The sequence below is a fragment of the Rhea pennata genome, chromosome 3 (genome assembly GCF_028389875.1).
Source record: "Rhea pennata isolate bPtePen1 chromosome 3, bPtePen1.pri, whole genome shotgun sequence".
In the NCBI taxonomy this organism is placed as follows: Eukaryota; Metazoa; Chordata; class Aves; order Rheiformes; family Rheidae; genus Rhea; species Rhea pennata.
Window position 1 is genome coordinate 57778407 of NC_084665.1, and position 24811 is coordinate 57803217.

Here is a 24811-nt window from a genome sequence, read left to right on the forward strand (position 1 = left end):
AAAAAGAAAAAAGAAAGAAAAAGGGAAAAAAAGAAACACCATACCTTGTAAAGACTTCAGGGACGGACTGTGTTTTGATTATGCAGCTAAGTGATGAGTCACGTCAACTGCATTGTAGGTGTAACACTTCAAAATAATGTTGAATATGACTTCCTCTAGGGGAAAAGAAAAACAAAATAGCACATAAACCAAAGATCTAAAAGTTGAAACATTCATGTTGCTTTTACTCCAATTCCTAGGATGCAGTTTTAAGCCCATTGGATCTTTCTCCATCTCCTGCCTGGACATTTTTTTGCTGGGTGTATTGCAGCATAACTCCAGGAAGAGTCGAGCAAACCTTAGCTACAGGTGTCAGGAGCTGTTCCTCTGCTTCAGCCTCCCTGGCTTCCTAGAGAGGACCTGGGATCAGGAGCCAGCAGACAATCCTTGCCTGATTTTACAGACTGTGGAGAAGGAAGTGAGTGGGATGAAGGGACAGTGAAGTATGGAAAAGGGTGGGGGTGAGCAGAAGGGGATTTGGAGACTGGAGGGGTAGAGGAGAAACATTTGGGAGAACAGTTGAGATACGAGAATGAAACTTATGGGTGAAGTATGTACAAGGTGGTGGTGGAGTGTATCGGAGCCTGTTGCTGACGTAGTATGGGGGACACTTCTTTTCTTCATGACTCTTGTTTTGGAAAGGAGTAAGTGGAAGTAGGGTGTACCCAAGTCGGTGGCTGCCCTCTGTGCAAACTTAGAGTGTGTCTAAGAAGCCTTTTTGTTCTCTGTTACTGCACTAAGTACTTTAAAGACTGTTAGTTGAAAGAGCTCTGTTAAATCCTAATCCTTAGCATTTAAGATTATTTTCTGTTATTATTACTTACTATTTGTTCTTGGTGGACAACAAGTTGACCATGAGCCAGCAATGTGCCCTTACGGCCAAGAAGGCTGGTGGTACCCTGGGCTGCCTTAGGCAGAGCATTGCCAACAAGTCAAGGGAGGTGGTCCTCCTCCTCGACTCAGCTCTGGTGAGGGCCGTGGTTCTGGGCTTTCCAGTGCAAGAGACATGGAGCCATTTGAGTAAGTCCAGCGAAGGCCAACTAAGATGCTGAAAGGCTTGGAGCCTCTCTCCTATGAAAAAAGGCTGCAAGAGCTGGGCCTGTTCAGCCAGCAGAAGAAAAGGCTGAGGGGGGATCTTATCAATGTGCATAACTATCTGAAATGAAGGTGTAGATAGGATGAGGCCAGACTCTTTTCAGTGGTTCCCAGTGACAGGATGAGAGGCTACAGGCACAAACTGAAACACAGGATGTTCCACATGAATATGAGAAAGAACTTCTTTACTGTAAGGGTGACAGAGCACTGGAACAGGTTGCCCAGAGAGGTTGTGGAGTTTCCATCCATGGAGATACTCAAAAGCCTTCTAGACGCAATCCTGGGCAACACGTTCTAGGTGACCCTGCTTGAGTGGGGTGCTTGAACTAGATGATTTCTGGAGGTCCCTTCCAACCTCAACCCTTTTGTGATGCATTTATTTCTTCCTGTTGCTTCCATCTTGTTTAATTGCAGCATTTCTTTTAAGCAAGGTACCAGTAGCCTGCTTTATACGGTCTAAATATTTTGGTGCCTTAACTGACAGTGTTTATGTTGAGCTTGGGCAGGGCTGGTCGGCTAAAGTTAGTGCACAAGAACAATGCTGCCCTCTTCCTGGAGGGTTTCTGATGTTTATCAGATAAACTGTTTTTCAAGCTCGCTGTTGTCACTGGCTATCACAACGGCTTCTCTGCTCATGCCCTGTGATCTCCTATCACGTAACAGAGGAGGTATAAAGACAAAGTTTTGCATCTATAAGATGCTTTTTAGCTGGAAACTTAGAGCCTTTAATAAATGTGTTTTGCAAAAACTGGATGCCATATGGCCACTAAAGATAGGAAAAGCAAGTAATATTATACCATGCTGTAGTCCTCAATAGAGATGAATACCAAATTCACAACATAAATGGTTCATGCTGCAGTTAATGCCCTACTGATGTATGTGCCCTTATGAAGTTTGCATAAAAACTGCACCAAAAGTGTGACCCCTCCCTTGCTCTGATTTCTACCTGCAGTTTGCAAACAATAAGGAGTAACTGATCGCACAATAATCCAACATACTTAAGGTTAAACTTTTATCATTTGCTCTTTTTTCCTGTGAATGCAAACTGTTTTTATTTTAGAAAGCATGACTATATCTGTTCCAGCCAAATGCATGAAGACAAGCTACTGGTGAAATGTATCTGTACATTCAGATCAAATATCATAAAATGGGAAATTTTCAGATTTCTGGAAAAACAGGGATCAAAGAACAATTAAAATTTTTTTCTTATTCCAGTTGTAAAACTGATCTCTCTCTCTCTTTTTTAATTAATCTTGTCCAAGGGTAATTTAAGTAATTAAATAATCCTTTGCTTTCTGAATGAGATGCACAGAGACCCTGTTCATGCCTTCAAAGCCTTTTAAACATTTAGTCTATCCCCATAGGATTTTGGACTTATCTTGCATCTGTTGGCAAGCATTATGTTGTAGCTAACTATTAGTCTTGGCACTAGCCAAGTAGTGCAGGATATATCCATAGAATCAATTGAAATCTATTGCACAAGTGTTTGTAAATTCCATTTCATAGGTCTCTTAAAGGGACACTGTTAGCATGTTAAGGTAAATTAAGAAACACAGTAAATCCTTAATTTGAGATTTTTGCAATCTAGTACCTCAGTGTAGTACTTAACACTTGTATCTTGCCTCTTGCATGACTCATGATAAACGCTTGAATATTTGCAAGGCTTAATTGTATTCAAAATGCTGTATACAAATTAGCTAAAAATGATTTTAGTATGGAATCCTGACTTTGAGAACAGATGTGACTTTTTTCATACTTAGCTGAAGATGCAGTAGATGACTTGGAGCAGGACTGCTTATTGTTTTGCAGAATGTTCAGAGAAAGCTCTTTAGTTTGAGCATTGATTCATTGATTACTACACACACAAAATCTTAAAAATACAAAAATACTTTGTTGAGGCAGATATTCACTAAAGTATTGTGAAATGTAGCTGTTTAGTAAATATGTATACATATATATGTGTGTGTGTGTGTATATATATGTATATGTAAAACAACAACCAACCAACGAAAAAACCCCTACAGCAGGAACCTCAGTTGCTAAAAGAAAAGATAGCTGCTCCTTTTATCAGTGTTTGAAGATACTGAAGATACCATTTTGAAGATACTAAACATCTGGTTTCCTTCTGGGAGGATCAGATTTTCTTTTTCCACTTCATCTTTTGTAAATATTTTTAATAGTTGCATTTTGTAGGAATTTGAGAAAATATTTAATACATGGAAAAGTAAATGCAATCCACATACTTATTTGTAGTTGCGTAAGTACAGTGCATCAAATGCTGTTTTGTTTTTCTGTTCACGAGTTTCTTCTGTAACTCAAAATCCTCTAGTATGGAATTGACAGGAAGAATAACTGTTGTTTACTTTTTTTTTTAATAATCTATTCCTCTTTTCCTTTGCCCCCCCCCCACTATCACTTTTCAAGAGTGTATTCCTCCTCCCTCCTGCCACCATTTCAACTTCTTTTCTTCAGCTATTGTTGTGAACTGTATTTCAAAGATAAATCTAGTCTGAATTATATCTTATATAATACTAAGCAAATTCATATACCTAAATTATTAAAGATAGTTGATATTTTGTTTTTGGATATCAGATTTTTTTTTGTGATCAAAAGACCAGTTGGAGGTTGTTACTGGAGATAGAGCTTCTAATCCTGTTTTCAATGTAGAATAGAAAAAACCTTAACAAGCACAATTTTTATATTTGATTCTGTCATATGGAAATAGATAGAAAAAATGTCCTCCATACATATAGGTTTGAATATTAACATTACTTGTTTTGTGGGAATATGTGAGTGAGTGGATATCTTTAAAGCATACCATGGATCCATTTTAAAAAAGGAAAGGAATGAGACTTGGTGGAATATTACAACTGAGAAATGATTTTACAGGTGAAGCTGGTTAGGAGTTCTTCAGCCAAAAATATTTTATTGGAAAATGGCAATTTATTTCAAATGAAAAGTTTTATTAAAATAAGTATGTTTGTGTGAAACAATCAGCAAGAGAAGTTTCTGAAATACAGGCTTTTAAGAAAATGTGGACCAGTTCTGTGGAAGAGTAGAAACGTAATCTAAAACTAAAGCGAATTCTTTCACCTTCTGGGTTGTTATATTGCTGGTTGGGCGCTTTTTTGGGGTTATTGTTTTGATTAGTTTTCTGAAGTTTGCTACCTCTTCCTTCTAAAGAGCATGGATGCTTTCAAAATTCTACTTTTTTTGTTTTCTCCTATGAGGTAGAAAGATAGCTTTCTAGCTGCTGCTTGTGTATTGATGCACCTTTGTGGAGACTGTTCACACTGAACAAGTTTTTCTTCCTTTGTTTTACTGTGAACAGTTTGCATATTTTTCATGAAAAATATACTCACCTTATTCCTTTTTGTTTTCCATTTGGTATATATTAAAACATCCACTGATGATTCATCAAAGAAGTTAAGACCTACTCCAAGTTCTTGCAGCTCGGTTCGAGTCCTTTATTATTATTACTTTGGGTCTAAATTGTGTTGCTTCTGTAGCAGGCACCATAACTGCCTGCCTCTTTGTTGGACGGTGCCAGCGTCAAGGCTTTAATGATCTTCACAATGAAGTGAAGCCTTTTGAAAGACTTGTGCACCACTTTCAGTTTCAGAGTAGAGAGCTTTTGATCAAACGGGTTACCGAATAATGGAAGAAGTTATGCTAATTCTGTCTAGAATCTAAAGCAAAACGATGATCAAACTTTTTCTGTGTTTATTTTGGGAATAAATTCATGGTTTTTAAAATGTGCCTCAGGCATCAATATTTATGAAAAATGGTATTAAGCAACTTTAAACTGTACATCATAATTTAAAGTCTTGTCTCACTGAAGCACATCTGTTAACACAAGTTCTAATGCCATTAATTTGGATAGGACAATGGGCTCTTTATGAATTGGGTAGGATTAGTCCATTTAAATTAGTTTGCTTCTGAATTAATGATGATTGAGAGTGGGAAGTTTAGAGTAATGACCATCTGTTGTGTTAGTAAAGGCCAGCAGACTTTAAGAGATGCTGACAACTGTGTAAGTCACTTCTGCTAATGGCAATGTGTGTGTTATACATAGAACAAAAAACCAAAAGCTAGGTGAAGGTGTAAAATTCAGAGAAGGAAAATAATGTTCTGCGAGAGACCTGTCATCTTCAGCTTTGTAGTGTGTTTTGGGTGTTTTTTTTTCCCTTGGAAAAACAAATCACTTTGGTCATAGACCCAGTGGCCCCATTTTACCAGGTGTGAGATGCCTCTGTGAGGGAGCAGGGGTGGAGGTTGCCTGCTTGGCCGCTGGAATTGAGTGCTCAGTGACTATTTTGCCAGAAGAGCACAGAATCCTACCAACCACACATACCATTCAGTGTTACCTTCTGTTTTCTAGTTATTCTGCAGTCCTTGGAACAGCTGTTTTTTGTTGTCACTTCTTCGGAAGAGATGAGAAGCATGAAAAACTAAGGGTCCCTTTCACTTTAGGGACTGGAGAAGCCCCACACGTAAGTGCTGTTGCGTTTCATCGGCTGTGATGCAACAGGGCTCGTGTGGGGGTCAGGTGGTTCCCCAATTCTGTCTGTGCTGCTGCTCATTCCATGCAGCCAAGTTGCAACCCAAGGTGGTGTTTAAATTCCTGGAGTAGTAATTCTCGTAACACTGTTCTAGAGTCTTTAAACTCTTGAGAGCAGTGTCCTTTTCTTGATATTGACAGATCATATTGTGTCTTATTTGTGTCCTTATTAGGTGCCAGGATGTAGATACTTGAGTAAATTCCTTCATGTAAATGGCTGCATAAATGATGAAGGCATGTCTAATTTAGGGTTTTCTTCTTTAATTGTCCTGCATAAGCAATTTCCTCACACAGTTACTTGGATTTTGGTCTTCAAGGTGAATGTCACCAGCCTATTCTATGCTTGCTAGAAATTAGATAAGTATTTTGGGTTTTTCCTTAAACTGAAATTGGCAGTAATGATAGAATAATCCATGCTTCGTTGTGTGCATGTGAAAAGCATAATAATGTCAATAAATATTTAGATTACATCTATTTATATAAAATGTTTTACTATCTATGTAGCAATGTACTTCCTGCTGTTGATCTTTATCAGTAAAAATAAACATATCATTTCCCCTTGATGATTTTTTGTGTGTTAATCTAGCATTGCAAATCTGTGTCCTCAAGGATACTGTTCATGATAGATGTCCTGAAGATGCCAGTGTCACAGTGTTTGGATTTGATAGGATGAATTAAAAGAGGGGAACATTTCTGAAGCATGCTTTATGCTCTATATAAAGTATTGGTGTTTAATTTATGCTGTCTGGATAGAGTGTTTTCACTGCAGTTTATAATAGCAGGCTCAAGTTTACCAATAAGATATGTACAAAAATGCATGTGTTCTGAAAACAATGTTCCTATCTCAGATATTTTGACAATCCTTGTTTCTGTAACCCTGATGCCTTTTAGTGAAGCTGTCAGTCTGTTCTGGTTTCTAACTTAGAAAGTAATGCAATTTCAGCCCTGTTGCTTTCTTCTTCACTTTGCTTCTCTACTCACTTGTACTGCTGCCTGAAAGGAAATAAGGGGAACAAGGGGAGGGGGGAAGGCTTCTGCAGCAGCTGTACTAGCTTTTGCTTTCAGCATGGGTAAGAGACTCAGCCACACACAGGTGTTGGAGCAGCTCTCTCATGAACCAGATCGGTTTCAGCAGGGTTCAAAATCAAATCACAAATGTTGACAAGGGTATGGGGAGGGGAGCAGAGGGGAGGCAGAACAAATTTCTGTCTGGGAATAAAACGTCTATTTAATAAATAAAGAGGACCTTTTAGGAAACAGTGGGACAGTGCAAAAGAGGAAGGAACAAAAGCAAAGGCAAGTGGTGAGAAGGGCATCGATGGCTAGCGGCTCTGCTAGCTGGCAGAGAGAGAAAGGAGCAGTGTATTCCCTGACTCACTGTGTTTCATCAAATTTAGAAACTTGAGAATGTGGAAAGATCTGTCTAGGCTTCTTTTTACTTAAAGATTATCCTGTTCATCTTCGCAAATCTTGATGTATTGAATTCATGCTTTGACTTTTTTTTTAAACAGTGATTTCAAGAAAAGCTGCTAGTCAATCCTGCAGCTCACAGCAGACCAGTAATTGATTGTTTATTGTGCTAATTGAATGCGCTACACTGGTACAGTCTGAAAAATAGGAATTAACAATTGTCTATACTGAAGAACTGGAAACAGTTAAATTAATATCTGTTATCAGTCTGCTAGTATATGTAGCAAGAGTTGGGCACAAATCTTCTGATTTGCTGTTCCTCAGATTTTTTTTTTGGATTCCTCAAAATCCAGCATGAAGTGAATGCAGTGGTCTGTTGTAAAGGGAAGGCAGAGTACTGACTATAATCCTGAAGAATGTGGCTTTGAGTTATCTGGTTCATTAAAGGAAGTTTCTTCCTATTCAGTCTCTACCTCATCTTCTGTCTCCCAGACATCACAGGGATGTCACTTGCAGTGAACAGTGACTGGGAACTGTTAAAATGCCTAATGTATGAAACATAAAATCTTATTTGGGGGGGGGGGGAATTCTTAGAAAAGCTAAATCAAGTGGCTTATTGCATATTGGATCATGACACCAGTATTGTACAAGGAACACAAGGAACTGTGCGAAGCTAGCAATTCTGCAGTTTGCATTTGTATAGAATTAGTTCCATGTGTGCTAGCCATTTGCACTGGCTGCCCATTTTCCATCATACCAAGTGTTTGTTTTCTAACAGGCTCTTTTTTTCCTCTGTCACTAAAAGATGTGGATTTTTCTTTTGTTTCGTATTTAGCTGCCTTGTGCAGCTAACTTCCAGCAACTAACAGATATTCTGCTTACTAGGTATTTCCTATTGCCATAACTGATTGCTTGGCTGAAGGCTGTTCCATTTCTGATGAGCCTTTTTTAATTTGTAGTACTATACTCATGAATCATCACATGCAAGGGAAAACAGAAATTGTGTGCCAGAAATATATGAATAACTCTTCAGTATATATTCTACTTAGTCTGCATTTGTGACTGTGCTATAGTTTTGTTTAGATATTGGCAGAAATAGCACTGCATGCCGCTTCTAGAATACCATTCTGCTTTATATATAGCATTTTTAATCTTAAAGAGCCTCAAAAGCGTCATACAATTGATACTGCGTGCATGGAGCTTCTGTGGAATGCAGCCCTCTTGGGACAGATGAAAGCAGCCAGAAGGAAAACTGGAGTATCAAACACTGTGCCATAATAAGGCAGAGGGGAACACACAGGCTATCTGCTACCGGTTCTGAGTCTATAAGGCTCTTCAGTGTCCTCCTTATTATTATTTCAGCTGAAATAAATGAAAAAGGCATATTGACATTCTTCAACCTTTCATTAGATACGTTTTTATAATCTTGCTAAATATGATATGTCTGAAATCTGAGAACACTGATGCATCAGTTAAAGTAGATGTTTGATAGAGTTGGGGGGGCAGAAAAATACAATAAAAGCGCTCGGAATGTATGAATACATAGTTATCTATTCTGGTTTCAATACATGTTTAAATTGGAGAAGGAAAAACGTATTTTTGTAATCAGTTCTCTGAAAAATGGAATAGGTGCATGTATTTCTTTAAAGTATGCTGAATCTTCAGTCTCAGAGATTTGAAGTTGGTAGTTATAGGTAATCTATTTTAACCAGCAATAATAACTTAAATTAATTGGATAGTTGAGTTTGTGTGTAAATTTTTCCCAAAGCTAACTTTGGAAAAAGACAAAATAATTCTAAAATAAATATGAAAGTTATGTTATTTTAACCCTCTGAGTGTTGCATAATCCAACTCCTTTTTCCCATTTTATTTCATACCTACTTCGAAAAGAAAGACAAATAGTAAGAACTATTTGACAGAAGCACCACGTTGTACTTATGTATATGTATTTTAAAATAGATAAAACTTTTCTTACATTTAGGCCCAAGATTTTTAAAAAATAACTGGTAGCTTTGAATATCTCATCCTGAGCTGAAGTGCCTTGATTTTTGCAAAGTATGCCAAACGCCTGTTTTCCACAAATCAGGTTGGATGCCAAAATGAATGATCAGTTTTGAAAAAAAATGGCTTTTATTCTGTATAATTATGATGCATTGCAGCTTCTTTCCTAACTGTAATGACTTTTACCTGAACTGTACTGGAATTGCAGTTTAAAAAAAAAGGGGGGGGGGGGAGGGATAAACAACCCTCCCCATTTGTAGTAAAGATCTACTTTATATTTTGTTAGTATAACCCTCCTAGTGTGATAAGGATTAATCAGACTTCACAGTTATGCGTTCCCTGAGGTGATGCCAAGGAAAAACTCCTCTTTTGGCTGCTCTCCCTATGACAGAGCTGGGTAGCTTTCTTCGAACTCTGCTTGTGAGACATCTTTTTACAGAGTCAAAGGAAGCATCTACCTGTCACTGGTCTAAGCGGCAGCTGAGCTGTTGGAGAGAAGTCTTTCCGAGAGCTGCAACAAGTGTGCTCCTTGTTGAAAGGATTACATCCGAACCATTTCAAATGTCAGGACTGAAAGGTTGAAGTGAACTCTGTCAATGATGTCTACATAAGGGTAGAGTAATTCAGTTTAATGTAAGCATAACTATTTTTTTCTGCTCTCCTCTTGTGTGTATGCATGTGCATCTGTCTCTCCTCCTCCATTCAGAACTCTTTAAATCTTCAGAGTTTGTAAACAAATTCAAGCAAGAGCAAAATCTTCAAAACAGCTGGACTTCAGCAATGCTTGTGAACATAAGTGGCCTTGGAGAGGGCAGCAATCCTTCCAAAGCTGCATCTTTACTGGTAAATTCAGATTGGGCTAGGACTGGTCCTAGGAACAGGAAGAAGTTTGCCTATGATAGTCACATTTTCTGGCATAATTTTCGTGCACTCTAGCTAGTGCTCTCCCCAGACAATTTCGAGGCACAGTTCAGTCTTTGGTCCGTCTCAGCCATCATTGCTGAGAGACAGTTTTTCTGTGCCCTAGTTTGGAGACCATGATGGTTCATTAGTGTAGATATGGGCTTTCTAGGCCAGCTGGCCTTGATGCCCAGGATTGGGCACACCTGATGTACTATGTAAAGCCAAGCCTTCGTGTTTCCATTGATGAACATCTGCAACTTGAGCTCAGCCCTTAAGTGGCATCAGGGAATCCGTAGGTCTGCCTGGAGATCCTATGAATATCTTTGCTGCGAGGAAAACCACGGTTCCCCCTTTACTTAATATGAGAGAATCTACTCCTCAGGCAGCACTTCTCTGCTGTGCTGACTTTCTAGTGCCTGGCGTGTGAAAAGCTCACTGTGCAGCATCACTGTAATTTATTTTAGAAGTGAATTTCTGGTTTGTTTGTTTTGGAGGAGAGAATGGGGGAGGTAGGGACCAAGGATAGGAAGAATTTTGTAAAGACACTGAGAATTTGAAACCGACTTTGCACTTGTAAATCAACATGCCCTGGCAGGTTAGCGCTTACTAGGGAATGAGAATACCCGTTAGGCAAAAAGTGTTATCAGTCTAGTGATGCCACTGGGAACATTGCACAGGCTATGGGGGTAGGGACAGGGAGAAGATGGGGGGGGGGTTGGGAAAAATGTGGATTAAAACAAATATACTAAGACAAGCAAATACTTCTCTTCTTCCACGTATTCCCATTGCTTAAACCTAGTAAGGCTCGGAGGGCTGCAGAATCTCATTTGCTCACAGGGTAGAAGATTTTCCTGCATTTTGTGGTAATATGCACGGCCCTCTGTCCATCTGTAATGCAGAGGGCACTTTTTTTTTGTTTTGCCCTTGTGAATATGCTGACATCGCCTCGCTGCCGAGGCATGGGCAGGTGGTGTTCCTGCTTAGCTGTGCCGTTCACTGGATTCAGTAGAAATTTGGCCTCATCATTATGCACTCTAGTTGCCAATGTTCTTCCACATATAAAGCGTGGAATAAGAAATGTGTGGAAGTACTAGAATTTTTATGTACCAAAGATGGAGTTACATAACTTGAAACAATATTACTAGAACGCTGTTGTGGTTTTGCTTCAGCAACTAAGTGCTAAATGTTTGAGTAAACCATGAAATGCATCGATCAATAGTTCTATAATCTGGCAGCTTTAGTTTTTTTGTCCTCTTACTACTAAATTTGGGAGGCTGTTTTGGAGAAGGTTCACTTAAGGTAGTTCTTCCTTTAAAAGTGGAAGAAAAGAAACTTTCTTCTGAATTCACCGAGCTTAATGCTGAGAGTTTAAAAGGCTTTGGAAATTGCTGGCTGAAGCCTTGGATAGTGAGTTGGGTGATATCTCCTTGAATATTTACTTTAGCCAAGTCTGTTCAGAGATCTTTTTTTCTGTTTAACCTCTGCCCCCTCTTCTCTCCTCGTTTGTATTTATTTCCAGTACTAGATCAAATGACCAGTGAAATATAAAGCCTCACCTCTTTAAATAAATAAATAAGTACTTCAGGAGTTGTCAGTCTTATTCCTGTGACCTAGTTTTATTCTTTGTGCTTATGTAAACTGAAGAAACTAGAAAGACTGAGTTTTGTACCCATCTCTGTTACATTGCAGTTAGATATTGCATTGCCAGCAGGAAAGCAGTGTAATTCATGAATGTTAGTTGTCTTTGGAACCGAACGGTTGAAATGCATGTAATAAAAATAACCGAGTTAACATTTGAAAGAAATATGTCTAGTGGTCTCTTATTTTTGCTATAGGATTTAATGGACAGTGACTTGTTGAAGTAAATTTATTTTTCTTCCTCCACACTTTTGGCATAGTACATGAGTTTCAAAGACAAGTAAATATTGACATCACTTGGGGAATTATATTGGTTTAAATGCTCTGAACTAAGAAGAACCAAGTTCCTTTATGTAGCTACTTGCTTTTTTTCATAATCTTCTCTTTCTCAGGATATAACTGAAGTACCAGATTACCCTTTATGCTTTCTGGCATTGTCAAACTATGTACGTGATATATTTTTAACACTAGTAAAATCTTACTGAGTAGGAAGATGGAGGAAGGAAGGTATCCTTGTATAGTGACGGTAATTCTGACAGCTCAGTTAGCACAGGGAGCGCTTTCTGTTCAGTGCATGATTGATTTTGATTCTCTGCGAAGTGTGTAGAAGGAAAAGCTCTGCTCTTCAGTGTAGTTAAAAGGGAATCATAAGAAAGCTGACCTTTGTCTGCCCTGATCCATGCTGCTTTGGGCTGGAGAAGGCGAAGAGAGGAGAACTTGTGCTTGTTTTCTGGGTGAAATAATCTGTTAGCATAGAAATTGAAAAAGCTTTGGAATCTTAATACATTCCAAAACTATATAATAATGTTAATGGAAACTCTTCATTGACTAACCCTTAGCAATCTGTATTCAAGCATGACACTTCCTAATAGTCAGATTATTTTCTCTTACTTGAAGTAAGGTGAAATCTAAACTGCTAAAGGATTTCGGATGACTTCTGTTATCTCATTGAAAGCTCGAACCGATATGCGTTCCACGAGGGGCTGGGGGAGAGGGAGGGAAGTCTCTGTTGGTACAGACTGAGTAATTAGAGTTCTTTCAAGGATCTTACAAAGCTTTTAAAGACTCTTTACACTTGCATACACTTTTTATATGCTGTCCCTGAAGTAGTGTCAGATGACTACTATTTTAGTTCAAACTTAGTATTTCTTTCTTTCTGTGATTAAAAACTAAGCCTGAATTATCAGGAAGCCTTGTCAAAAGGCACATTGGCTCAGACTCCATGCAGTTACTGAGAATTACTTATAAACAACTAATTTGTTCAAACTGTGTCTTTTTGATTAGTGTAGAAGGGAGGAAAAAAGGCATTTAACTAAAGGAAATCACCTTTCCAACTATAACATTTGTAAATGATGTTATTTTTTCCCCCATATGTTTTTTCTGAAGGCAACCAGTGTTTTCATGTGGGTCCAGTAAACGTCTCCATCTGATGATGCAATGTTTAGGGAATATATGCAGCTTTTCTAAGAAAGCATGTTGGAGATAAAGCTTTGTACGTTTATGGTATTAGAGAAGGAATTTCCCCATCTAGAGAATGCTACATTTTAAACAAACAAAGTTTACTGGGCAGTTCAAGTCAACTTATTCTGTCAAAATGGCAAAATGGTCATTCAAATTCTTTTTGGAAATTGTGGCTGTTTAGATTTCATTGTGTGTGATCTTGCTTTTAACTGTGTTAATCTCTTAAGCAGTATTTATGTTGATCATAGATGGGTGAAATTGTTTTTCCTTTCTAGTCATATTTAAGGATTGCCAGTTACATTTCTTCACAGTAAATTTATATATTTACACACACACACACACACACACACACACACACACACTCAAAAACTATGATTTACCAGTGGTTAAGCATGACTGTAATCTTAAATTTTAATTTCTCTATATTTTGCAATATGCATATATGTTTAATTTCTCTATATTCCACAACATACATATGCATTTAAATGACACAGAAGTATGACGAAGCATGCAATTACAGGTCTCTAAATTGGGGACAAGTAATTCAAAGCTAATATACAGAGAGGGGGCCTCGGCTTCTCTGTAACAATTAACCAGGAAAGCATTGTGCAGATAACTGCAAACTCTGGCTCTAGAAAATATATTATATTCAAACCACACTTCCAGCAGTTGCACTCTGTTGGAGCAGTTTGATTAAATGATACAGTGTTTTTACAGGAAATGTCCTAATCTGAGTTATGAGGCCATTCATTCTGAGAAATTACAAGTGAAGGTGCAGAGCACTGTTAGTCTGTCTGTTCTTATTTCCTCTTTTTTGTGTGTGTGGACACACACATATGCAGACATATGTATCCCTAAGATAAAGACAAGTGGAAGAAGTGTGAAGTGGTCTTCCAGTCAATTGCCTAAGCCAAATCTGGGTGGCAGCCAGAATTGGCATTTGCATAACTAGAACATGTCAGAACTTTGGAAGTTTTAACTATGGAATATTATATGATCTTTGCTGTGTTCGTTTCCTAATTTTATGTACTCTGTGATGAAAACAAAAATCCTGAAGTTTTTATTAATCACACTTACCCTATACAAGAAGTATATGGTCTTTTTTCTGATGGCTGTGAGGGAAGAATGTTTTACAGGATCTGTAAGTAACTTTGTTACTCGCTGTACTTTGGCGAGCAGCTCAAGTGACAATTTCTGGAAAAGCCAACTGAGTATTACTTGTCCAGTTATTCTAAGGACCTTATCTAAACTCCTCATTTCAGCTGATGCAATAGTTGGCTCAGCGATACAGGTCAATTGTAAATACAGGAAATGGACAAACCAGGTTTGTAGGAGCTGTTTTCTTGCAGTGAATCTGTCAGATTTTATCCATTCTTTTACGTGCAAAGCATAATGGAGTCACCATTTGTCAGGGAGAAAAAAAACAAGATAGTGAAGGTCCAAGTGCCATTGCGACAGTTATCCACTATCATGGTTTTAGGTGGGCTTCTCTGGCGAATTACCGTCAGCAATGCCAAACCAAACATTCTTTAACTTTTTCTTTTTTTTGTCTAGCTTTCCAAAAATTTTATAGCTGAGGGGAAAAATATCTTTTGTCTTGTTTACTTGAGATTTAATTCATTTAGTAAAGTTTTTAACAAAGTAAATGGACCTTTACACAATGCTAATAATTTGTCATTTGTAAGATTTACTTTTGGAAGATCTGTATTTTTTTCCATAATGAGATAGAGTTGTTTCTATAAAAATATATTGTGAAGCCAAATACCTTACAAGCATTTTATTTAAGAGGTAAAACAGCCTAATTAGAGTTGACGCATAACAATTGCTTTATTGTTAAGAGGCTTCATTTTCAAAAACATGTATTTAAGTGGGGAGCAGAGACTCCCCTAAAGCTGCCTGCTTTCAAATGGGTACATTGGTGGTGTACTCTTAAAAAGCATTGAGTTGTTCTGTAGACTTTGAGTCTTGAATGAACCCTACGTTTCTTAAGCTGTCCATGACTGCAGTTTGAAGGCTTGCGTTGTAGACTGCTTATGTTAGTTTAAGAAAACTTTCTTCCCTGTCTCTGTATCTTGATTCTGCACGAATGCAAAACTAAAATGCATATGCATTTCATTTGTCATGTAGATATTGATCATCTGTGTTAACCTTCCAAACATCAGGAGTTTCTCTGCAACTATAAGAGGGGGTATACAACTTTATTTTTGAAAAAATAACCCACTTGATTTTTTTTTAATGTAGCCTTGTGATTTTGAGAAAGGGTGTCTTGCATAATACAGATAGTCTGATATCCTTGCTAAGTTGGCAGATTTCCCTTTCTGTATAAAATAAATGTGATGATGAGCGGTCAACAAGTTTTCTGTCACGGAAATGGGAATGTGAAAAGGAAGTGTCAGAAGGTGAAACGCATGCAGAAAAGGTAAGTGTGTTTCTCCTATTGTAAGAAAATATTTCAAATGTATTGGAGTCTACTGCTACCTATCACTGTAATATTTCTTCAATATGTAATAATAGATTCAAGTCCATTTAATGCTTTGCATGTTATAAATTACTTTCTCTGTTGTTTGTCTTGTTTGCCAAGTTTGGATTCTTTGTGCTTCAGCAATAACTTTGCTTCCTCCATCTATTTTGATTTTATTTCCTCTGCCATTTGATCCTGTGATGAAATGATGAATTTGCACAACACTGGTCTTTTCCATGAGAGTATGCTGTGATATCCAAAGTATGGGATCAAGCAAAAAGAGAAGTTTGTCTTAAGTGCCACCACACAGCTTCTGTAATAGCAAACTAATTTGCAGAAGACTTTAAAGCCTGTGAAAGCCAGTATCGGGGTCCTTTTTCATGTATGCCAGACATAGAAGCATGTTTATTTTGGGTTGGTTTGTTTGTTTTACAGGGGCTCTTTTTCTATCTCATTAACAGAGAAACAGAATTACAAAATGACTACTAGGATGGTGGGTTATTGCCCTTTTTTTTTTTTTTTTTTTTTTTTTTTTTTTTTTTTTTCCCTCTTTGTTCCTGTTCATGCTCTACAGGAGCTGGAACTGCAGCAGCCTTGGCCCCTAATCCATAGTCTGCACTTGCAGCTACTGAGGATCAGGGAATCAAACGTGGAAAAGACCAAAGAGGGAAATTTTGCATGTGCACTTGCGTGATTTTTTTTATTAGCCCAGTCGGAATCTTTGCTAATTGTAGCAAAGTGCAGAGCTTTAAAAGGAATTTGAGGAGCTTAATATCCGTTTTTTTTTCCCTTCAGTTTACTTTCCTTAACCATGTGCACTATAAAGCAACTTCTATTATTGCTGAAGTTTGAAACTGCATATCCAGCTATGGAAGGTATGGAGATTAAATCCCTCGCTATTAAATCTAGTGGAAATGGAGGCCTAGTGTATTTGTAGCTGTCTTCCTTGAAGCTTTTCTTATGAGAAAATACATCTCATAGGAAAGGGAGATGCTGATTACCAGTGAAAATACCAGTGTAGATTGGTAGGGTTCTTTATTGATTTATTTTTTTAATTTTGCTTTTTTGGCATTTATTGATATCAAAGTCAAGGTACCTAGCTGGCGTGTGGGGATGTGTGTGTTTGTGGTAGTGGGGCAAAGTGGGATGAAGGATGGAGAGGCACAAGTGCGGTCACAGCGCTAATGTCTAGAGGCTATGTTTGGTTGTAGCTCTCTCTGGTGACAGTATACAGTGACTGTGTAAGTCCTTACAGAGTTCATTGAGGAAAAATTATATGTCATATAGGCTCTTCTGGCAACTGTCATGGTTCTGGATCTGAGTGTGACTGTTCTTGTTATGGGAAGACTTGTGCCCTAAAATCCTTTAGTCACTTTAGTACTGTAGTGGTATATGTGCATAATGCCTTTTCTTGTGCTGCTTCAGCACTTTGTACAGACGTTACTGAAGAGTGACAATATACCGACACTAAAAATAAACCCAACTGCTCTTCTGGTTTAAAAAGGCTAATGAAAATCTCAAACTGTGCTAATTCTTGTCTATGCTGAGACCTTTTAGTGTTCTGCTGTAACTTATAATTTTAAATTTGGTTTTCTTTCTGTAGTCTTAATAGCACTTAAGCTACTGTAGCTCTTAAGAGTCGAACTAATATTATCTTAAAAAAAGGAAATTGGAAAACAATGAGAGCTCAGTTAAAATATTCAGTCCTCATTTTTGTAAATTTTAATAATGAAAGCTACATTGTTAGATGTTTTTGTGGAGTAACTAGGCATAGTGGTGTTATTCCTTAAATCTGCTTGTTAAGGAAGAGATTTCTTTAAGTACATGACAGTGCTATTCTGTGGTATGATGGCACTACTCAATAGCTATGACTAGCTACGGCTCTGCTTGTTCAATCAATGCTGGGGTTTGCCTGTTAAGTCCCTAAATACCTTGGGAGTGACCTACTTGTCTTGCCTGTCCTTGATTTTTATACTTCTGAGTGTAATTTTGGAATGTGACACTAAGCCATGTCACCCAAGTCTGTCTGTTTTTTCAAGTTTAGGGTCAAGAGCAAGCGTCCAAAGGGGCTGACCTACTGTTCGTAGATGAAATGCGGTCTTTTGATGGAGGTGGTGGTCTTGTTTTGGTTTGGGGCAGGCATGGGAGGGAGGGTAACTTGTGTGAGGACCTACATGGGCCTCTGAGGTTAGCCATTCTGTATTAATGCATGAAAGAAGCAATATATGCCTAAATATTAAAAAAGTACAGCACTTTAGATAGGAACTTTGATTTATTCTGGTGATAACAATTTTGAAATAGGCAAAAGGTGAGATAATAGCTTGGCTGTCAGACTACGTGAACCCAAATCCAGACTTTAAAGCTGGGCAGTACTCTGAATACCTATAAATTGTAAGGATTTGTAGCATTTGCTTGGCATACTGACCAGAAAGCAGTTTGTGCTATGAACCTTTGCTTTTGCCTGTAAATTGAGCATTGTGTTGCACTGTCAGGAGTAGCTAGTGCCACCTGCAGAAGCGTTGCTAGAACAGGTGGTTTTATAGCTGAGAGGTGCAGCATCCTTTCAGAAAGCCAGATGGGAGAGGCCCTATCACAACTTAATATAATCACAGGAGAGGCGTTATGTTTTCTGTTGGTTTGCAATAGTACAGCAGGATATGTAGGGCCAAACTCTGATCAGAGTTGTGTGTGTAATTTCATGCAGTGTGTGTAATTTCATGCAGTGTGTGTAATTTCATGCAGTGTGTACAGAAATGATCTATGCTGAGGATGAAAGCTGCAAAACTGATAAGGGTCTCATCGTGTGATTTGCACTGGGTTAATGCACCAGAAGTAACTGTATGTATTTCATCTTTTGAAACTAGCATCTTTCTGTTTAGACTTTGAACTTATGCTCAGCAAGGATACTGGAAGACATACAGGTTATTTGATGAAAAGTGTCAGTTGAGCTTTAATCTCTCTTCCCCCCCTTCCCCCCCAGAAAAGACCCTGTGGGGTAGGCGTCCTTTTTTTTTTTTTTTTTTTTTTTCAGTTGGCACAGTGGCAGCATTTGTGGTGTTAAGTGAAAAATCTTACAACATGATTGGACACTGATCAAATGTTGAATGAGTCTCATCTTTTCAAGAAGTTCATTCTACATAAAGTTTGAAGAATTTTTTTTGTCATGTTCCCTGCTAGACCTCGTATCCTGTATTACTCTGTAAAAGTACGCTGTCTTGACTTGCAGACTGAAACAGAGTGATTAGTTTCTGAACTTGATCTGTTAGTGGGTTTGAAAAACCATGACCGAAGCCTTGAGGTAGCACTGGGAACGGATTCAGAGCTAATGGAGAGAAGAGAGGAAGGAGATGATGTATGTGTAGCAGTTTAACCGCAGAGGAGCCAAACACCTCATTCCTTATAGTAGAACACTTATGATTTTTTTCCAGATTCAAATATAGTGTTTAACAGTAAACCAGAAGGAAGGTGGTGAATGGAACTCTGAATTGGTCTTTGCTTGGGGGGAAAGTGTTGAGGTTTTTGGTTGCTAGTGCAATATGAATGATCAGGCCTAGAAATTAGTCAGAGGATGCTGCAGCCTTGTACTGTTCTAAAGAATGAGGGAAGAGAGAGGTGATATTACCATGACTTTCATTGACAGAGGAAGTGACGTGCAAAGGAGGCTCTGCACCTTCTTGCTAACGTAGCTTAGATAGTCTTGTTTGGACTGACTCATCCCTTGGTGTAGTTGTCTTTGTGTCAGTATTACTGGCCTTTCTGTGGAAAATAAGATGCAAGGGTGACCTCGTTTGTCAGTGTCAGTAAAATATATGGCATCTTAAAAAAGACAGCTTGGAACGTTTCAGCATGTGTTGAGATGCAGGGGAAAAAAGCCAAGAGGTCTTTGTGGGAGTTGGAGAGGATTGGTGGAGCCGGGAAGCCGTACTTCACTCCCACATCCAGACCTCTGCTGGAAGAGAATTAAAGGAGCCATTAGAACTCTGTGTGCTATTTTGAAGAAATAAATATTAGCCTGAAATAACGCTTTAATCTTAAACAGGTACTGCAATGTTACTTAGGGGTGGTGGAGAATTGAAGCAGCACTGAGGCTTGATGACACGTTGTGTTGTATGTCCTCGTTTCTATTCTTTCCCTCTGTGTTATTTGGAGTTTCTTTCAGTGTCACTTCTTAGTTCATGTGAAAGAATTGTGTTAGTGTTAGCATATAAGCTTGTTTTTATGGCTTATGTGACCCAGGATCAAAGCTATTCTCATGGGGTTCACAGCAGCAATGCCTTTGGTCTGGAAGGGACAGTTTGTTTGTAGGCAAACAAACTGCAAAAACTATGTCCAGGACAGATGTCCTTCTTGTCTAATGAAGTTATGTACAGTCTTTAGCAGCCATATTTCAAGTTCTGGTTATTTTAAGGTAGATGAGATTTTTTCCATAGCCTTTCTTAGAATCTGGAATTCATCCTGTAACCTGACACCTTCTAAATGCTGGTTTTGGGTATCTGCAAATGATGTTGCATTTAGAAAGTGAAAAGTCCAGTACCATTAACCTGAGAAGTATGGCATTCTCTGTGAGGAAAAACTATTAATACCCCGTTTTCTCCCCACCCACAGTGTAATATGATGTCAGAGTGTGTGCATATGCATGTGTGTGCATTTTTAATTAAGCAGGAAGAACTAATCTTTTTTCTTTTTCTTTTTTTTATTAATAAACCATCAGTTGGCTTAACTGTTAAAAGCACTGTATGTAATATGGAACTTAAGGGTTTCAGTTATTTTACATATATTGATCTGTATCCATAAAACACTGGCAGTTTAATCTGTGAAAGGATGACTTTAACAATGAAATAGAGCATTTCAAAGAAATATAAAATGGTAACAGCTGAAGCAGATCTTAATAATAGTGACGCTAGTTGTGCCTCCCAAAAATCAGAAAGTGCAGTGTCTGTTTAAGGCACTATATGTAAGGAGTTTTTGAAGAAATCCAGTCAACTTCCTTAAATTTGATCACTTCCAGCCATTTGGAATAGATGTAGTCTAGGGGCTAGTGGTCTGACACGGAGGAGGTTAGGGTTAGATTTTGGTTAGTGATGTTAGTTGTTCAACGTAAATACATACTTTGACTCCATAGTTACAGCTGCAAATACTGCTGTGATTAACAATAGTTTCTTTCTTTTTAGAGTACAGCTATAAATTGCTAGGAGAATAAAAATGGAACAGAAGAAGCTTTTTCTTTAATGAAAAAATACTCCATGAAACTTTAAAATTGAAACGCACAATACTTTAATAGTTATTTTGAATAATTTGAAAATACTTGATACATTTTTAGCAAAGAACCATTAATTTGAGAGACTAGGACTGTATTTGTTTTGAAATACAGGTAGCTAATATTTTTCAGAAGCGTGCTTTTTAAAAACTGTCTTTAGCATTGGTGTGCTATGGGTTTGAACACTTCCTCTTGTATTCAACTATATTATGATACTGTGGTGGATCCCATGTTTAAAGGAACTGAAGTCTTATTTTTCATAAATTTAAAGCTGATCTACGGTTTGCAGCAGTTCAGGATTTTAAAGGCAAACCAGTCTGCCATGAGGAACAATGAATTTTTTTGAGCTAGGACCTCCCACTGTGCCCATTTGGGTGGCCATAGTGGCTGATTGTGGCATGTGAAAATGCATGGTCACAGATCTGAATATTTTTGGTTACCGTTAAGAGTTTTTGCCTACTTACTAAGAAATATAAACAGTGTAGCTGTGTTTTTTCACAAATTATGGATGCACACATATTTCATTTCAAGTTCTATTACTGGGTTGTTCCATGAAAAAGTGCTTAGAGGAGTGAGCAGTAGGTAGCACTGCAAAAAAGGAGCTTTGAGTGATGGATTCAGAAATACTAAGTATATACCATGTCACCTACTAAAACAGCTGAGTCAAAGATACAGGGATAATTAAAGCTATATCAATAATTATATCACAAAAGCATTTGGAAATGCCCAGTAGAAGAGTTTTTAATAAGGTCCCTTTTATGATTGTTTTGTTTTATTTTTTGGGGGTAACCAAAAGCTTACAAAAAGATTCTTTGAGTTAGTGGAGCCTGTTTGTTTAGAAAGCGAGCAAGAATTACATTCTCTTATTAACAAGGTATACCCCAAATGCTGCTGTATTTTTTTCATCAGTCCTGCTTGGCATTACTGAAAGAGGAGAGGCTTACCTTCCTGGTTTCATTAATAGTATTTGTCAAAGATTTCCCTCCTAGCTTAAAATCATAGACTTCATAAATAAATAAAGAAACGCTAAACTTTATTTTCTGTTTTTTGATTCATTTAGAATTTGGTATGTTACAGAAAGCAAGAGCACAGTTTTTTAAATTTCTTTTAAATAAATATTTCTTCCTTTCGCTAGCTTTGCTATACCTCCCAAAGAAGAAAACAAAAATAAAATAAATCTTGCAAGAACTAAGTTCATCCTGGTTATATAAAGGAAAAACTTGTACCTTGATTACTTAGTGATATGACTATTGGGGGGAAAATGTAGATTTTTTTTAAGTTGTATACTATATTCTGCAATTCTTTACCAAAAAGGTGAAGCCAATTTACATTAATGAGAGGGAGAAAATCATTTTTTTTTTTAACTAAAATACATAGATTTCCATACTTTTTGAAGTAATCACTCATACTGCTACTTTGGGTCACCTATTTGACCTCAGTTTATAAGTGCAATCTTTGATAATAAGGGGAAATGTTGAAGGCTGTTGTATACATACAGCCATGTTTGCATCTGGTTGAAGTGTTGTAGTGCTGTAAACATAAGCTATACGTGCTATCTAGAAGAAGCTATGAAACAGCAACACATTTCAGACTGTTTATTACTGAAAATCATTGGAGATAGTGACAAGCGTTTCGTGGCAGTGTTTTGAAGGCGGATTTTTCCAGGTGCAGAGGTCTGCTTTCTTTAACTTACTGCAACTGTTAGGCCTCCCCTACTGTCTCTTTTTGGGCTGCAGAGCTGCTAAATTGGTAAATCTCTGAAAAATCCATTAGTGGAATGGTAATGGTCAAATTGCCTTAAGTTATCCAACTGAGTTCTTGAAACAGGCAGCTCTTACAGCTATGGAAAATCTGAACTTCTTCAATAAATACGGTTTCATGTGGAGTAATTGAATGATCCAGCTTTCAGTCTACCCTTCCATGATAAAGCAAGCCAAGGTCATTCAGTGCCTGTTTGAATCCTGTTTGTTTCTTGTGCAGGAAATGATGGGTCGTGCTCGGTAGAGGCATGAGCACAGGCACCATGTTCAGTGCCTGAGAAGTGAATGTTGGCAGGCATCTTTAAGCATAATGCTTTCTGGTGTTGAATTTTGATGATACAAAAGCAAGGCTGTAACTTCTTCAGAAGATCAGGTAGTAAGAAATGTTGGTCTGAGTTAGAGAAGGAAATTTGTACTTAAATAAAATTAGGACAGAAAAAACCTGGGAATAAAATTGTCATTTTTTTTCTTGCTCCTATTTAGCTCTCCTACAAAAGGTCAGTAAGAATCCGAAATTATTTCAGATAAAATCTGTAATCACTCGATTACCAATTATTTCATTGACATTTCACTGAGTTACCCCTGAGCATTTTCATGGTTAAGTCCACTTACATACATATTTTTTTAAATTCTGTGTTAACTCAACTCTCTGCATCCCCCCTTCCTAAAAGTATATGCATATCAATTTAATACCCAGAATTTCTAATATGAACCCATTTATTTAAAACCTAGAATTTGCAGAAGGCGTTTCCTTGAATTTTGAAATGAGTCATAGTAGTAAATATTGTATCTATTCATGTGACTACTTTAATGCTCTGTGTGATTCACCAGTTCCAATCACTTTCCTAGTAAACCACTGGACAGCTGGAATTTGATCTGTAAATTTTCTACATATTCATAAACAGTATGTATCAGCATTGAATGGAAAGCATTAGAGATAAGCTTGCCAAGTCTTTAGTCTTGGTCTGTATGTTTATTTTAGTCAACTGTTTACTGATGATAAGTATAGGTAATTAACTTTGAGCAACCTGTTTGAAAAACAGGGCTGGAGGGGGCTTCCTGCCACCCCAATTCCCTTCTGGAGAGTATTTTTCTGTTTTAAGCAAATTTTGGAGACCCTTAAGTGCTTATAGTTGTTTAAGTTCTTTGTTGAGGGCACATTTGTTTAATAAATTTGTGACACTGTCCAGCTTGATGATCTCTGAACTCACATGCATAGATATTTAGGTGGATAAGGTTTGTCACTGTTAATTTTAGGGTGATAAGGAGTTGAAAGAAAATTGTCAGATTCTTCCAAATGTTCAGTAGTATAATGTTGTGTGGATGAAACATCTGTGTTAAGGATGAAGTTCTGCAGTCCTTAGCTAGGCCAAATACTAAATCAGTGGTAATTCCTGAACAGGACCTGGTGGATTTGATCTTAATTGGAGGTGGTATGGAAAATCACATGTAGTGAAGTTTCTATCAGCTAAATATGAGACTAGTTTGTCCCCCAGGGTATGATGGTGAATCCTAACCTCAAACTTACCTATTGTCTTTCTAAACCTTTTACACATATGTGGATCTTATATGACAAATACAATTACCTTGGACAGGACACCTGATTTAAATCTAGTCACTTACATTGCTTAAAAAAAAATCCTACACACTTTATATATTTGAGAGCAAAATAGTTTTGGTGAAAAAATAATTGTGAGCCATATATCTTGATGATGTTCTCCCTTGGTTTTGCCACAGGATGAGCTGGGGAAGCCTCCCAGAGCTCAGTGTTGTACACATGAATCACCCAGGTAAAGTCTGTGTCCTAAGTGGAGCACAGCTTTCTCAAGCTGGAGAAGTCTGCTTTGCTTTTCTTTTTCTGTTTTTTTCTTTTTTTTTTTTTTTTTGTTTTCATATTATCTATCTGACCTTGAGGTTTGCTTGTATAAGAGGGAGTGCCAGCCCAACTGAGGATGGGAAAATATTCCAATGAGCTTTAAAAAAAAACCCAAAACACAAAAAATCCTGCCCCTCTCCCCAAAATAAAAGAAAACAAAGAAAAAAAAAAACAGGATACAAAATCCCAGTCAGTATGTCTTGGCTACATGTTGGCTATCAGCCAGTAGTGGAGTGGGGGCATAAGACTGCTGAAATAAGGTGGGCTCACTGCCTGCCTGAGAAACCTTTTCCTCCCTCCTCACTGCTGGGGTGGAAGAAATATCAGGGTTGCACAAAATACTGAAGCT

General features: G+C 37.7%; 1 protein-coding gene across 1 annotated transcript in view; it reads left to right on the plus strand.

The window, feature by feature from the left end:
- PLEKHG1 (pleckstrin homology and RhoGEF domain containing G1) overlaps positions 1-24811 on the plus strand; it is a 141532-nt gene that overhangs the window by 15611 nt on the left and 101110 nt on the right. The gene's annotated exons all lie outside the window — the stretch shown is intronic.